We start from the raw sequence: 15,933 nt of genomic DNA on the forward strand, positions 1-15,933 counted from the left end.
AAATATGTTTGTATTTGGGGACGGAGGGAACCTGCAGGACAAGATCAGAGTGTTTGACACAGAGACCAACTGCTGGCTAAACACGCCTGCACAGATTCATGCAGATTCCTGGGGTCATTCAGCCTTTACCTACAATGGAGAGCTATACGTATTTGCTAGCTTCGGCTGGATTATCAATGATCTGTGGAAATTCAATCCAGTCACCTTCTCCTGGAAGAAGGTGGGGAAAGGTCCATCGCAGAGGTATTGGATGAACTGTTGCATGGTGGGAGATCGCATCATCCTCTTTGGAGGAATGAAAGCTCATTTCACACTCGCTGATGATCTGTACGTCTTAGATTTAAGTCCAACACTGAAGACGTTATGCAAACTAGCAGTTATTCAGTACGGACTGAAGCAGAAGGAACTCCCACACAACATCAAGTGGGAACTGGCAGCCATGACTAACAAACACTAGAAAGATTCACATGCTCAGTGGAGCGCAGATCTCTGTCAGGAAGTGTGGCCAGTCTACGACATCAGTCGTCTGTGACGTCAGTCATCTATGACATATATCTATCAGACCCATACAGAGAGAGAGAGAGTTCCGTCACGCTTTGATCTCACTGCAAAGCGGGGCTGCTATGGGCTGTAGTTCCAAACATTGGAACTTCCTCATTGAGACAGACAGAGCATTTCCACATTCCATTCTTACAATGGGAGTCTATGCTAGTGTCGTCACTCTCATACTAGATCGCGCTGATATCTATGACGTATTTGGCAAACGTTTAAGCCAGATTTGACAGAAACTGACATAAACAAAATGCAGTGTTAAAAAATATATAGCATGCACAATTGGGTGCTGATCACTCGGCTTGTGAGATTAGTCGAGGACACATAAACACACACACACACACACACACACACACACACACACACACACACACACACACACACACACACACACACACACACACACACACACACACACACACACACACACACACACACACACACTTGTAAGTTTGGGTCCTGGGGGAACACCAAACCTTTGAGGCCATGCTTGATTGATTGATTGAATACTTAATTAATAGTTCGCAAAAAGTACAGTGGTACAATTATACAATGCTAAAAGGTTTGTCGTCCATTGTGGTCCTATGTATTCAATTCATCAAGATGTCCATAGACCAGTGCCACCAAATTACTCCTTTGGTTGACGCACTGAAACAGTTTGGGAACCCCTGGATTAATTGTTCAAGGCTTCACTTGTTTGACGTACAAACGTTTCTAATGCAGGGATTTCAATTGGTCCATAGATTGTGCATAGACAGTTTTGTGCAGATTAGTCACAAATCCTATGAGTAGGTTAAGTTAACCACTTATTAGACCTTCTATACTTCATTGACCGCCATGACCGGGTCCCCACAGCCCCCCCCCCCCCTCCATTTTCCCTCTACACCAAATCTCGCCAAAAATGTGCAATCTACAAGCTCACCCCAAGCTTTTGAACTACAAGCCATCAGCTATTTTCGCCGAATATACAATATTGTGACATGTCCAGAAATAGGACGCTAGGGTTTCTTTCTTTCCATTCTCCAGGTGGTTTGCTTGAACATCCCTCTACTCTACTCATCCCTCCTCCCTCTACTGTGTTCAGGATACAGGTGTCCGTCTGTGGGGCTTTGTCTTGGTCCTTGTCTTGTTTTTTTTTTTAGACCTGCTGTTGATGTTGTGGAGGATGAGCAAATGTCTGTTGTTGCTTCTCTTGCACAGACCATCTTCAGATTGCACTCCACTTGTTCGGTGGGCTCGCCCCACAGTGCCAACACTGGCTATTATTCCTGAATCATGCTCTGCTTCTGGGCTGTGGTTAGTTGCTTGAAATTGGAGCAGTGGTTGATTGCCTATACTGCTTCCTATGGTCACAGGCAGCATAGGCAGTACTTCTCCCATTATTCTGGAAGGATTTGAGGTTGACTTTAGGAAACGGGTGCTTGGTACAGGCAGCCGCAGAATGGTAGCCGATTTTCCTGGGGGCTTGTCTTGTCTGCGTGTCTCTCCTCTTGGGGCTGGTCTCTGTCAACCTGCACTTGGATCTCAAACTTCAGCCATACGGACAGGTCCAGGAGAATTGCCTAGAGTTTGGATGGGTGAAGTCAGGGATTGTGATTGCTGGTCCCTGTTACGACCATTCCGGAATACCAATTGGGCTCTGAGGTCGGTGTCTGGAGTTGTTGGGAGACATCAAGTCCTCGAGTCCTGGCTGATGTTGACTCAGGAGAGGTGGCGTAACGTCTCTTTTCGGTATGCCCCTGTATCCATAGAAGCGATTGTGCCGTTGCTTTAGTGAGTCGAGGTGTGCTCGGGCATGGTCTCAATGCCACTAATATACAACTATACTTGTAGGACTGAGTGTGTTGTACATGAATCAGGGTGCACTGGGGATTAGACTCGATATCTTTTCAATGTACAGCTAGACCCATTGGAGCATAGGAGCTCTGGTGAGTCATGGTGTGTGGTGACACAGTCTTTTTCTTTAAAGATTTTTTGGGGGGCTTTTTATGCCTTTATTTAGAGAGGGATAGGGAAAGTAGGCTGACAGTAAATGGGGAGAGAGATGAGGGGGTGACACGCAGCAAAGGTCGTTGGGAACGGGAGGCGAACCCGTGACATGCCGTCAGGCTGGCATTGCAGCCTAGAGTAACTGGACCGTCATGCTATGACTCAGGCCTGGGGACACGGTCTTGACGTCTCTCGCGTACAGCTATATTTGTAGTCATGGCGTGCTGGGGCATGTACACAACATCTGTCTGGCATAGGGCTATACTTTCAGGAGTGAGTGTGTCGTCGCTCTGGTGAATCATACTGTACTGAGGTGTGGACTCATTTGAGTGTAGTAGCTCTGGTGAGTCGTGTCGCACAGTGGGGTGATCTTGAGGTCTCAGACTGGCTTGAGTGTAGTAGCTCTGGTGGGTCATGGTGTACCAAGAGGTGGACCCCATCTCTTTCCGGTGTACAGCCAGGCTCATCACTGCCAGAATATTTTCATCACTGCGATTTTTCATTTTTCTTACCTTTTCAAGTAGTCACTTGCTATGGGGCATTGAAAATAGCATGTCTCCAAAAAATGCAGGGGAAAAAAAGTAACTCAAGTTACAGCTGCTTTTCCACAGACGCTAACCAGGAAATAGAAGGAGTAGTAAATCTTGGGATCACGTGATCTCCTGCTTCTGTGTGTATCTGGGGATTAAGTGGTCACTCATGTATTAGCCAAGAGCGCCACCTAGTGGAAACACACAAAAAACGTCAAAGAAACGTCAAAAGACAACATTGGCGGTCGGGGCTTTCAATTTACAAACGTCAAAAGATGTTGTTGGCAGGGAATGAGTTAGAATGTGTTATGTGCTAGCACATATTAACACCTCAGTCTACAGTCTTTCTTTGCTTATGTGTTCACTAATGCTTATTTGTCCTGTGTTTAGTGTCTATCTTGCCCTGTTGGCTCTGTTGCCCTGGTCTTGGCTAGACACCTGTCACTCACCTGGGAGTGCTGTCCCTTCCCTTCTCAGCTGTGTCCCATTTGTGATAAGGGCTATATAAATGCGCCAAGGTTAGAGGGGCCGTAACATAATTAGGAGGAGCTCTGGTGAGCCATGGCATACCAGGGAGAGGACACGACGTCTCTCTGGTGGACACCTAGACACGATAACGTCCTTTGATCACTTGTGAGTCGTGGCTTACCGGTGGGTGGACCCGATGTCTCTCCAAAAGACGGCTTAACTCATTAGAGCCTAGGAAGTCTGGTTTGTCACCATGGACCTGGACTAGACATCCATCTTCTGGTGGATGGCGGACTTTCCTCATCAGGTCTGCTGTCGCTGTTCCTCTGCTTCGTCATGCAACACCCTGACGAAACTGAGGAACTGCTGACCAAGTGAGTATTGGCCTTGAGGAGAGGTGTGCTGCTCATCGTCCGAGGCAGATCCTGCTTGATGATCTACCTGTCAGACCTCCTCCAGGATTACTCCTCAGTGCAGAACCTGAGGTCTTCTGACTTGGGGCTCCTCACCATCCAACACAGCAATAAGCGGCCCCTAGGCGATAGAGCTTTCAGTGTGGCAGCCCCTGCCCTCTGGAAGCCCATGGAGATTCAACCAGACGCCAACATTGGACTCTTTCATGTCCGCACTGAAGAGACACTTGTTTACTCAGGCTTTTGGCAAATAGTTAATTTTTTGTAATTGTAAAGCGTCCTTGGGTTTTTGAAAGGCGCTATATCAAGTTATTGTCTCCGCCAGAGGTGGAGAGTATGTTTTCGTTCTGTCCCGCTGTGTGTCCCCCCCCCCCCCCCCCTAGCCAAGCTAACATTGGTCAAGCTCCACGTGACACGTGACAATATGTTGACACCAACGCTTTTGATTGGCTAGAGGGACGCATGACGAAATAAAATCCTATAAATAGGTGTGTCACTTCAAAAAGCCATTATGTTTTTGAAGTGAGGTAAGACAGGATCAATCAGTCTTGATTGGAACAGTACCTTACAGTACAAATCACCCGTCCGTGCGTGTGAGTGTCCCTCTGAGAACACCTAACATTGGTCAAGTTTCACGTGACATCACAATATGTAATATAAATATATAAATAGCTTAGACAGGAACAGTACTTTCCAGTACAAACAGAGATCACAGCTGAGATCACACAATGAAACTAACTCCCATTACGCAAACTGAAGAAGCAGCAAATCATCGTCTGAAACCTGATGAAGAAGCAAAGGCGCAGAAGGCCAAAGCTAAGAAACAGAGACAAAGAATCCCTAAATGACAAAAAACGAAGACGAGCCACAAATGCTGACAACATGACACAGCAAAGATTGCTACAATCTCTGGAAGAAAAAGTACAAGAGTCTGTAAAGAACATCGAAAGGAAAAGAAGGCACTGGTCACAGTATTCAATAGATGAAAGACAACATCAACAAGCACATAACACCAGTAAGAAGAGACGCTACAGATCACAAGAACTAGAACTAGTTGATGAAGCTGCTGCCGCATTCTTAAAGATGTCAGAAAGTGGACCCAATTATGTCTGTTTCTCCTGTGAACGAATGCTCTACAGAGAAACAGTGGTAGAGTTAAAACCTGCAAAGTACACAGAAACAATAGATACTGTAAGTCTCCTGGACAAAGACCCAACTGCAATCAAGCAAAACAACACTTGGATCTGCCACACATGTCATCGCTCCATTAAACTAGGGAAACTCCCCACACAGGCTTGGGCTAACAACTTATTACTGGATGCCATACCCCGAGAACTGCAGGATTTGCACCCGTTAGAGGAAAGGTTGGTAAGTCAACGTATTGCCTTCATGAAACTTGTTGGCTTGCCAAGAGGCAGACAAAAGGCAATCCACGGTAATGCAGTCAATGTGCTATTTTAATCAAATGCAGGCATTTTAGAGGTCTGCTGGCGGAGACTTGTTCTCCGAGGAGCACATTTTCTAGTTATTATTATTATTGCAATGCAATGTGATAAGAGAGTGCGGTCTACCAAGAAAGCCAATGGCTTGTTTCAATTGGGGTCCACATAACTAATTGTTAATTAGTTATGTGCTCAATCACTACCACTGCTATTATATAGAGGGCCTTTATAACGAATCTGCCTACAAGCCAAAACACAAGGCCATACCCAATCGCTCTGGCGATTCCAAATTTCATAAGTTCATTCTTTTCCAGCTTGATGGAGTCTTTGACGTACTGCCCAACCTGGTCCATGATGCTGTCGCTGTTTGTTTGTGTGCTGGTGTCAGGTAGAAGTGAACAGGTCAAAGATCAGATAACAACTAAAGACATGTAGTGAATTGTATCCCTTTCATACCCATATGCACTGATGTCATCAGTATGATGTCATAGTACTGACATCAGTCTGATGGTTCACTGCATTCTTCGCTGCACAGCATTTCTGGACATTAACCGCTGATCTGACAACCAAAATGCGGAATGCCCTACCAAAACCCATAAAAGATCTCGATTACCTACCCAAACTCAAAACTAACCTAAAAGAATGGCTGGCCTTAAAATACAATTGAGCATACATAGTTAAACTCCTTGGAACACCTTCCTAGTAGCCTAGCCTCTACCCCCCCCCCCCCCCCCGCACCCATCCTCCTTTCTTTGTAAATATACCTTTTGAAGTTTTCTACCCATATGTATTGTAATGTATTATATGTATTACTGATGAAAGTAATAAAAGTTATTTTGTAGTGCATTTTAACGTACATGGTACTGCTGTGTATAGAATTAAAGTAATGGAGGATTGGCAACGGCTGTGAGCTGGGAGCTGCTGGTGGTATGTTGACCATAGTAGCAGGTATGCGCACGCCATGACAACATAGTAACTATAATATTTCATGAGTATTAGGGTTTATTATTGTGGGATCGCTTTAGCGATCACACTAATGTTATCTTCACTATTTTTGTGGGATCGCTTTAGCGATCACACTAATGTTATCTTATTTATTATTATTATTATTATTATTATTCCCCCCGTTTTTTGGGTCATTTCAATGGAGAAATGCCATTTAGTGACGTCATAATGCATAATGCCATTCTAGTGAATCATTCACTGTGAATGGTATGCCATTCTAGTGACGTCATAATACTGATGTCATTGTATTATGACCCTACTATAACACTACTAACACTATCAATACTCAATACCAGCTCAACATTCTTAGCGATCCCACACTGTTTCTTCAGGAACAGTACTTTCTAGTTATTGTCTCCGCCAGGCCGAAGGCTTGGTGGAGAGTACTGTATGTTTTACCCTCCGTGTGTGTCCGTTTCAGCCAAGCTAACATTGGTCAAGCTTCACGTGACACGTGACAATATGTAATATTGTACCGTGATTGGCTGACTCTATTCAGACCCTTTGCTTTGATTGGCTAGCGAGACGCATGATGAAATAATAACCTATAAATAGCACCACGCACTTTTTTTTTAAGTGAGCTTCCATCACTGTGATGACCACTGTTGTCTAAATAACACCGCTCACTTCACACTGGGTGTGATTTTTGTTGTCTCCGCCAGGCCGAAGACACGTGACAATATGTAATATAAATAGGTAAGACAGGATTAATCAGGAACAGGAACAGTACTCGCCTGGCGGAGACCTGTGCTCCGAGGAGCACATTTTCTAGTTATTATTATTATTCCCCCCGTTTTTTGGGTCATTTCAATGGAGAAATGCCATTTAGTGACGTCATAATGCATAATGCCATTCTAGTGAATGGTAATGCCATTCTAGTGACGTCATAATACTGATGTCATTGTATTATGACCCTACTATAACACTACTAACACTATCAATACTCAATACCAGCTCAACATTCTTAGCGATCCCACACTGTTTCTTCAGGAACAGTACTTTCTAGTTGAAACTGATATAGAGTACAGAAGTCCTGACGTCACTCGTTCATCCCCTGGTTCATAAAGTAATTTCTCTATGGAGAATAACATTGGGTCATCTTAGAATTGTCTCATAAGAACTGTGGTCCAAAAATAAACAAACTGTGTCGGCGATATTGTCAGGGAGGAGGTTCTGTACCGTTTATGATAGTCAGTCACTCATATTTGATACAGTCTGTTTCTGGCGAAAATTTAACTAATTCGGCAGAAGTAACATTAGCGTTTTCTCACCGTCAGTTGATATCCATAAGATCAGTCAAACCGCCGGGTCATTTGTTTATTTTTGGAACACAGTTCTTATATCTACGCGATATTAAAGAAGTCTATGGGGATTCAGAACGGGGGTGGAAAACCGCGAACCAGGTAGGATGTGTAAATTACGTCAGACTTCGGTGCTCTATTTAACACTGATCTTTACAGATTGCCGTGGCGTTGAGTCTGCCGCTGACTTACTGTTAATTGTGCACGTGCTCCACCACCAGGCCAGGCGGCTAGGACTTTGCACATTCAAACTTTACAAAATGTAAATGTTAATGTGACGGTGGCCAACTGTGTCACATTTGACTTGCCAATTTAATGGCACCCTTTTTAATCCTTTCAATTAAATTCACAATGGATTCACAATAATAAAATATAAGTTGCACATTAAAGTGCGGGGTGCATAATTATCGTGAATACCAATGGAACAAATCACTTGCAGACTACGCCACTCAGGTTTGTTATAGGAGCCTAAGAACTCCTCCACTAACACCTTTCTTTTCAGGCTCTACACAGGTTCGAGTTAAAACCAGGTAAGTACTTAAACTTGATTGAGAACAACACTTTTAAAACCCAGGAGAAAACGGAGACTGACAAATGGCTAAAAAGGGTGAATATACATTTATTAAGAATTTCCCTAATACAAGAGGCCTCTGTGCCTTTAAAATACAAATAAGAAGAAACACAATATAATCCTAAAATAATCCTAAACTCCTATGGCGCCAACTAACTAACTAAAATGCAATACAAAAAGATAATGGGGCTGGACATGTGCAAATGATAGCAGAGTGCAAAATAACAGGGCGCAACAATAACTTAATTTAAGTAAAGTGCCAAATGCTGTTAAAGTGCGCTGTGTGCTATTATAACTTCAAGACCAAACTCATGAGTGCAAATGGGGGGTTTGCGGTGGGGAGAGGACCAAGCAGGTAATCTTCTGTAATCTTCTAGTTCCACATCATCATCATCTTCAATCTGAAATCACAAAAGCAGGGGCCAGTTCATCCGTTCCCAGATAATATACTGCGAGGCTCTAACTCAGTGGGTTTACACAGCTAGTGTTGCATAGGACGGTACTTACAACGACGGCAGGTATTAACCTGCCGCTGCGTTGGTTGCGCGTGCAACACTGTAACCACCCCGTCGTCCTTGGCTCGCTCCAGGTCCCACTCCGTTCGATCACTTGGTCACTGTTGAATTCGCTGCTTTTCCAGGCTCATCTCCTCCTCTGCATGCTCTGGTCTCTCGCAGGGTTCCTTGTCCGCACGGCGTCTCACACTGTCTCGTTCCTCTCAGTGGTGTGAGTACTCGCCCTTGGTCCCTCTTACCGCCCCAATGCACTGGTCTTTTTCTCGGTTCACACTCGGCTTCCTCACCAGCTCCTACACACAACCTTCCTCGTTGCTGTCTCCTTTTTGAATGAGCGCGGCTCTAGTTCATGTCCTGCTCACCGCGCCCTCCTCACTCTCGATTGGCCGCCGGTGACGTCGCCTACTAGGGGATTGGGCAGTGGGGACCACGCCCGAGTGTCTGTCAGCGTCTCAGCTGTTTGCTGTCATTGACACTTAGTGCTGCTAAGTGGCTTGGGGACCGGGGGAAAACATTGTCCAACAATAAACGAATACATTAAGACATCAAAATACAGGCTTTAAAAGGGGTTAAGAGATGAAAAACATGCATGAATAAATAACAGAAAAATAATAAGAATACCCTGTTTTCCCCCCTGTCACATTAACATGCAACTGCCGACCAAATGTTTCAATAAAAAGGGTTCTAAGTGGTTCTAACACTGTCTGATTCTTTCAGTAGGGTTGCTAACTGTATAATTGAAAAATGCCCAAACATAAGGGATATAAACATGCTGGCCCCAGAGTCTCAAAGACATCTCAGGGCAGCAGGACAGGTAAATTACATGGGAAAAGCACAATAATCTTTTCTCATGTTGTTGAGAAAAGGTTGTGCAGTACTCTCTGGAGGTGTTTGACCACCAGAGAGCGCCATATTGGAATTTAACATTGAAAGTGCCACCCCGTTGCCGTGGAAACGGGGTGGCACTTCATTGACTTAATAGCAACATGGCCGCCGTGTGAATATGGTCTATGGCACCACGTCTGGCCAGGCGCAGAAAGGTAAACTCCCCATTCCTTCACAAAACCTCAGGATAGGTTTGGTGTGGAACACCAGAGTGGGCTACTCGCAAGATCTCGAGGGGGTACGTTCTACAATCCGTGCCGGGACCCTCAGCTTTTGTAAGCGGCACACACTACGAGAGGTGGTTCACCCCCACAGGGGGAAACTACGTTTCCTCTCAGTAGAAGCTCAGGTGGACAGGATCGCCTCCGGAGAGGTGGCCGCAGAGGTCGCCAGCCTGCCGGGGTGGGGAGCCAGTAGCAGGATGGGCGTTGGTTCCCACTCTACCCACGGCCCATCCTCCGCCCACTCATCAGTGGGCTGATTGGCAACAGTATTAAAGCAACGCACCTCCAAACACAGTTAGCTGTCTGTCTCTCCACACTGGTCTATTATTAGTCCAGGCTGGCCTGTTGGGCCCGCCTGTGTTCTCATCGCGCATTAGCGCAGGTATGTCTCTCCATCTTGCTGTTTATGCACTTTACTGCTGTACTACTTTGCTGCGTAGTACATGGTCTTGAACTTGACCATGACCGTTTGTGTCCTTTGTAGCCCCGGTGTGTCTACCCATCTTGTTGGCGTTTTGCGCCGGGCGTGCGGTGTTGCTTCACACTGCACAACGGGTACGTTGGTGGTCCTCCTTCTCCGCAGTATAGCAAGTTAATTTGACGTCAGGCAGGCACTATAATAACCATGGCCTTTATTATTACTACAGTTTATCTCCTACCGGTGTTCGCCGCTGCAGGCAGGCCATTGTGGCTTCCGCCTTCGCTGCACCGCGGTACGTGACTGTCTGTCTCTCTCTGCTCCTGTCTTAATGAATATTAGTATTATAAATGGTAGAATGACACGGCCGTTTGTCGTTTCAGGCACCGTGATACCCAACTGCTGCTTTGCGGGTTTTGAATTACCCACGCATTAAGAACCCTCTCACACTGACGCTCCATTCTGAGGTTCCCCTCCAGCTGAGCTTATGCCCTTATATGGGTCAACGTACTATTTTCTGACGCATCGGTCCACACTCTCCGGCTCACAGCCAGCCTCCTTGTTTATTTAGTATTCTTTAGCATTATTGTTTAATTTGGTATTTATTGGGTTATTATTGCTTATTTAGTTATTGTTTATTATTGTTTATTTTGGGTTATTATGTACTTGGTTATTTAGACTAGACTATAGGCCTGCAGACGGCATTCTATTATACTATATATATATATATATACACTCTATAATATATATATGATACAAGTTAATTTGATCTATTTCCCTGACCCTGCCTAAACCTTACTTTCTGTCTTGCAGGCCTGTTGCTGGGGACTCGTGGGAGCAGGTGACGGCCGCCCAGTTGGGTTGTGGTAATTCCCCCCCCACCCCCCCCCCCCCTTTGCTGCGCTTTTAGTGTGAACTCATTTAATTCTGTTTGCTGTGCCATATTGGGGTGCCCCTCCTCTGGGTCGGTCGGCCTGCTCATCCTCCCCCTTATCCCCCAGCACTGGCCCCATAGACAAATAGGTTTTATTCTTAAGTGCATTGTTATATTGTTTTTTAGTCATGCTGTTTTATTATTGATGATGGATTATTGATAAGATACAATAAAGCTTTTTGTACTTTATATAAACACTGTTTCTGCCTTTATAATTAATGGTACAACAAACTTGTGTGAGGAGCAATATATGTTCAGGTGGTTGGTTTACATTATAAATATTTCCTGGGGTGCAACTCCCCGGGTGGCGTAGTTGGCTATATTATATAATTATTCATACCGCCCTGCTACACCTGGGAGCCACCCGCGACGAGCAGAACCTTGCGTGGTTCCGCGTGCTGCACATGTTGGCACACAGACCGGCTATCTAGAACACAACACGGTTGCTATCTCTCGAAGCATCGTATGTGACTGGAATCCAGAACTAAGGGGCGGACCTGCAGCCCAGGGTATGGTGCAATCGGAAATGGTCTCTACACCCGGACATAGCAGAACTAATCTGGGCTCGTTTTGGGTGACCTCTAACACTATGGCTATCTACTCTTTCACTGGCTGCACCTTCACTGAGCAACTCTTTCCATTCTTCAGTCCTCGGACCAATAGTAATGGTAGAAATTCTACAGTTAGACCCATAAGGGTCCATTTGGACCCCTGGTGGTCCCCCGACCCAACGTTGAGGACCAGTGGGTTACCCGATATTTACTTGCAGGTCAGTCTGGAGCCATGTGGAAGCCAATATATGGACAAAACTGACACCATATATGATGACGTCATGTTTGATGACATGAGATTTGACTCAGCTTGATTTAAACGCTGATTACACGGAGTGGGAGGGGCTTTAGTCAAAGAGATGATAGGCCATTACAGGCTGCAAAAGGTTGTATCATAGAGACAACCTTAGAGATTATTATTCTACTATTATATACTGTCAAGACATCACTGGTTGAGGACACCGCAGAAAACTCCAGTTAACCAGGTTTCAAGTAGCTTTTTACAATATATTTCCAGTGTTTCACACTTTGACTTTTATTCTTAGCGTGTAGAAATGGCACCTGTCAGCATTCCCGTCTCTGAAGATCACTTCCTGTGTTCTATCTGTATGGATGTGTTCACTGATCCAGTCGCCCCTCCATGTGGACACAACTACTGCAAAGCCTGTATCACACATTACTGGGACACTAATGATGTGTGTCAGTGTCCACTATGTACAAAAATCTTCGATAAGAGACCCGAAGTATCTGTTAATATTGCTGAGATGTTTTTTTTCAGTCACAAGTTGAAAGAATATGAGGCTAAGACTGTGGCTGAAATTCAGCAGATAGTCCAGGAAAGACGACCTCCAGAAATGGAGGTCAAACGCTCAGAAGAGCTCAGCAGCAAAGATGTAGATGAAGAGAATCAGAAAACAACAGAGAAACAGGCTGAAGGCTTCATTAAAGAGCTGCAACAGGAAGTCACTTGATTAGAGAAGAGAAGTTCTGAGCTGAAGCAGCTGTCACACACTGAAGACCACCTCCCCAAGAACAACACAGGGTGGAGACCCACCCAGAACTGGACAAAGGTCAATGTCCATCTGTCTTCATATTTGGGGACAGTGAGGACAGCTGTGGCTCAGCTGGAGAAGACACTCAGTCAAGAGAGGAAGAAGAATCTGTGTGATGCTGAGCTGAGGAGGATCCAGCGATATGCAGTGGATGTAACTCTGGACCAGCACATCCCTACCTCATCCTGTCTGGGGATGGAAAACAAGTAGGTTTTGGAAACGTAAAGAGGAATCTCCCAGACAACACAGAGAGATTCTCTCTATATGCCAATGTCTTAGGAAAACAAAGATTCTCCTCAGGAAGGTTTTACTATGAGGTTCAAGTTACAGGGAATACTGAGTGGAATTTAGGAGTGGCCAGAGAGACCATCAACAGGAAAGGTGAAAACACACTGATTCCCAACAATGGTTACTGGACTATAGCGTTAAGGAATGGAAATAAATATAAGGCCGCTGATGACCCTGATGTCCTCCTCCCTGTAACAGAGAAGGTCCAGAAAGTGGGAGTGTTTGTGGATTATGAGGAGGGTCTGGTCTCCTTTTATGATGTGGAGACCAGAGTTCATCTCTACTCTTTCACTGGCTACATCTTCACTGAGAAACTCTTTCCATTCTTCAGTCCTTGGACCTACAGTAATGGTAGAAATTCTACTCCTCTGATCATTTCTCCTGTCACTTTTAATTCTGAATTTACAGACGTCAATTTGGCACCAGAGTTTTTTACAGACACATTTGTCTCTATTGTGGATGCACATGCTCCAGTTAAGAAGCTGAGAAATAAGGATAGAGTCACCCCTTGGTTTTCACCTGCTTTGGAGGCTCTATTTAATGAGAGGAACAGAGCATGGTCTCTTGCTAGGCGCTCTGGAGACTCAGCTCTTTGGGCTTGCTTTCGCCAAATTAGAAATAAATGCACCTCCTCTCTTAGAAAGGTTAAATCATTTTTTCAAAAACGTGCTCTCAGGGAAATCCAGTTTCTGGAAAGAAGTGAATTCTCTCAATAATAACTCTGACCTAAGTTTTTTAGAAAACTTAGGTCAGGATTTAAAAGGCGTTTTTAGAATCGGCCTCAGATGATAGTGAAGTGACAATTTAAGGACTTTTAAGACCTTTTTAATACATTACATTACATTACAGTCATTTAGCTTTTATCCAAAGCGACTTACAATAAGTGCATTCAACATACAGGTAGAGAACGAAACTACTAATCACCAGAAGTCCTAAGTGCATTTTCTGCTAAAAACAAGCAACTAGAGTAGAGTATACCTAGCCGGCGCTAAGGTAAAAGTGCAATACCAAAAGAAAGAGGGGGGGGGGGGGGAGGGGGTAGAAAAATACCATTACTGAATCATAAGTACTAAACAACTATACTATAAAAACTGGTCAAACATCGGCCAAATTGTCAAATGATATAAGAAAGATGCTACATTTGTGATATTAGCCGATCTACAAGCTCCCAAGAGGCGTTGTGAGCTTGTAGATCAGCTATTTTCACAATATTTATCTGTGGAACCGAGTCAAACAAAATGTGATGCCTCAAACTCTTACAATTCTAAGTGGTTGTCAGGGTGAGGGGTCCCCAGTTCAAATATGATTATTTTGAGGGGGTCACAGCCTGAAAAGGTTGAGAACAACTGGTCCAGCTAGTGGCCGATTTTGTATCCGCCAGGTCAAAAGGCATGGCCGAGACTGTTTTGCACCGTCCGTCCATCTGTCCGTCCGTCCGTGTGTCCGTCCTACCGTCTGCGAACAGTTAATCTAAGGCACCGTTGGCTTGATCGCAGCAAAACTGTGCACACATACTCCCTGGATGCCAGAGCAGAACCTTTTCCCCACATTTTTCCCATGGGCCTGTTAATAGTGCCACCAGGAGGCCAATTTTTGCAAAACACATTTTTTTAAAGTACTCCTACAGATTTTGTCCAAACATCACGCAAATCGGTACACAGTGGCCCTCATTTATCAACGTGGTGCAGACCAAATAATGGACGTACGGCGAGATCACCGCACCTTTCGGCATTTATCAATATACTGTATCCTTCATCCTACCGTAAGCTGAGATCTCACGTCTGGTCGATAGCAGTTGTTGACGTTGGCTGCACCCGTTTATTCCATCCTAGACCTGGCTGCGGAGCAGCATTGTCTGACTGTCTGACAGGCATCTGGACACATAATTCACTCCTAAATGTATATCTACACTAATAAATAATCCCTGTGAAAATATAACATTTTATAAAGTAATTTAAACAAACTGCTTTAACAGTCATTCAGATAAGATTGTAGATCTGGCTGCATTGAAAATAGCAGATCTACAAGCTCACAAGCCAGCGTCGCGTCGCGACGCGTTGTGAGCTTGTAGATCTGCTATTTTCAAAATATACGAGCGCTTCTGCGAGAGCACTCTCGGGAGTTTAGACCGGTGCAGCGGCGCTGCTGTTATATTTTCATGGCCACCGGGAGATCAGACATTTAACCCACGGTCCAACACACACCAGCCTTCATCCATTAATGTTCTCTCCAGGCTATCTCTCATTAATGCGGAGCGGGACGGGACTCGCCCGTCCGACGGTCCGAGTCTCACTGGGAAATGGGAATAGCCTACATGACGGCTTTATTTTAGTGTAACTCGAACGCGCACTGCTCGGTATGGGTTAAATAAATGTATATACAAACGTATTCCATTCATGGCGATGTGATTGGTATCATAATATGTCATTCATGTAGGCTGCAAGCCTACGTGACAAAGATTGTACCGCTACGGTACGGATTACATGAAAAACACAGCTGGGCGGGCGTGTGTGTGTGTGAGAGAGAGAGAGAGAGGGGCGTGTGCGTGTGTGGCGAGGCGAGCGGGGGAAACTCTTTCTTATTGGCTTTTCATGATTAGAATTTCATGATAGATGTCTTTGGTCGTATTCTAGTTCTTCGTGTCGTAAAATCGTGGCGTTTTGAGAATATTTAAGGGCGTGTTATTTAAATGACGCTCGGTTTCAGCCGTGACATTTATCAAGGCTGGGACCAAATGTACGCTCGGATCGGCTGTAGGATGCGTTGATAAATGTGACTTCGACGTTGGTGTACGG

The sequence above is a fragment of the Gymnoscopelus braueri genome (assembly GCF_963280865.1).
Source record: "Gymnoscopelus braueri genome assembly, chromosome: 2".
In the NCBI taxonomy this organism is placed as follows: Eukaryota; Metazoa; Chordata; class Actinopteri; order Myctophiformes; family Myctophidae; genus Gymnoscopelus; species Gymnoscopelus braueri.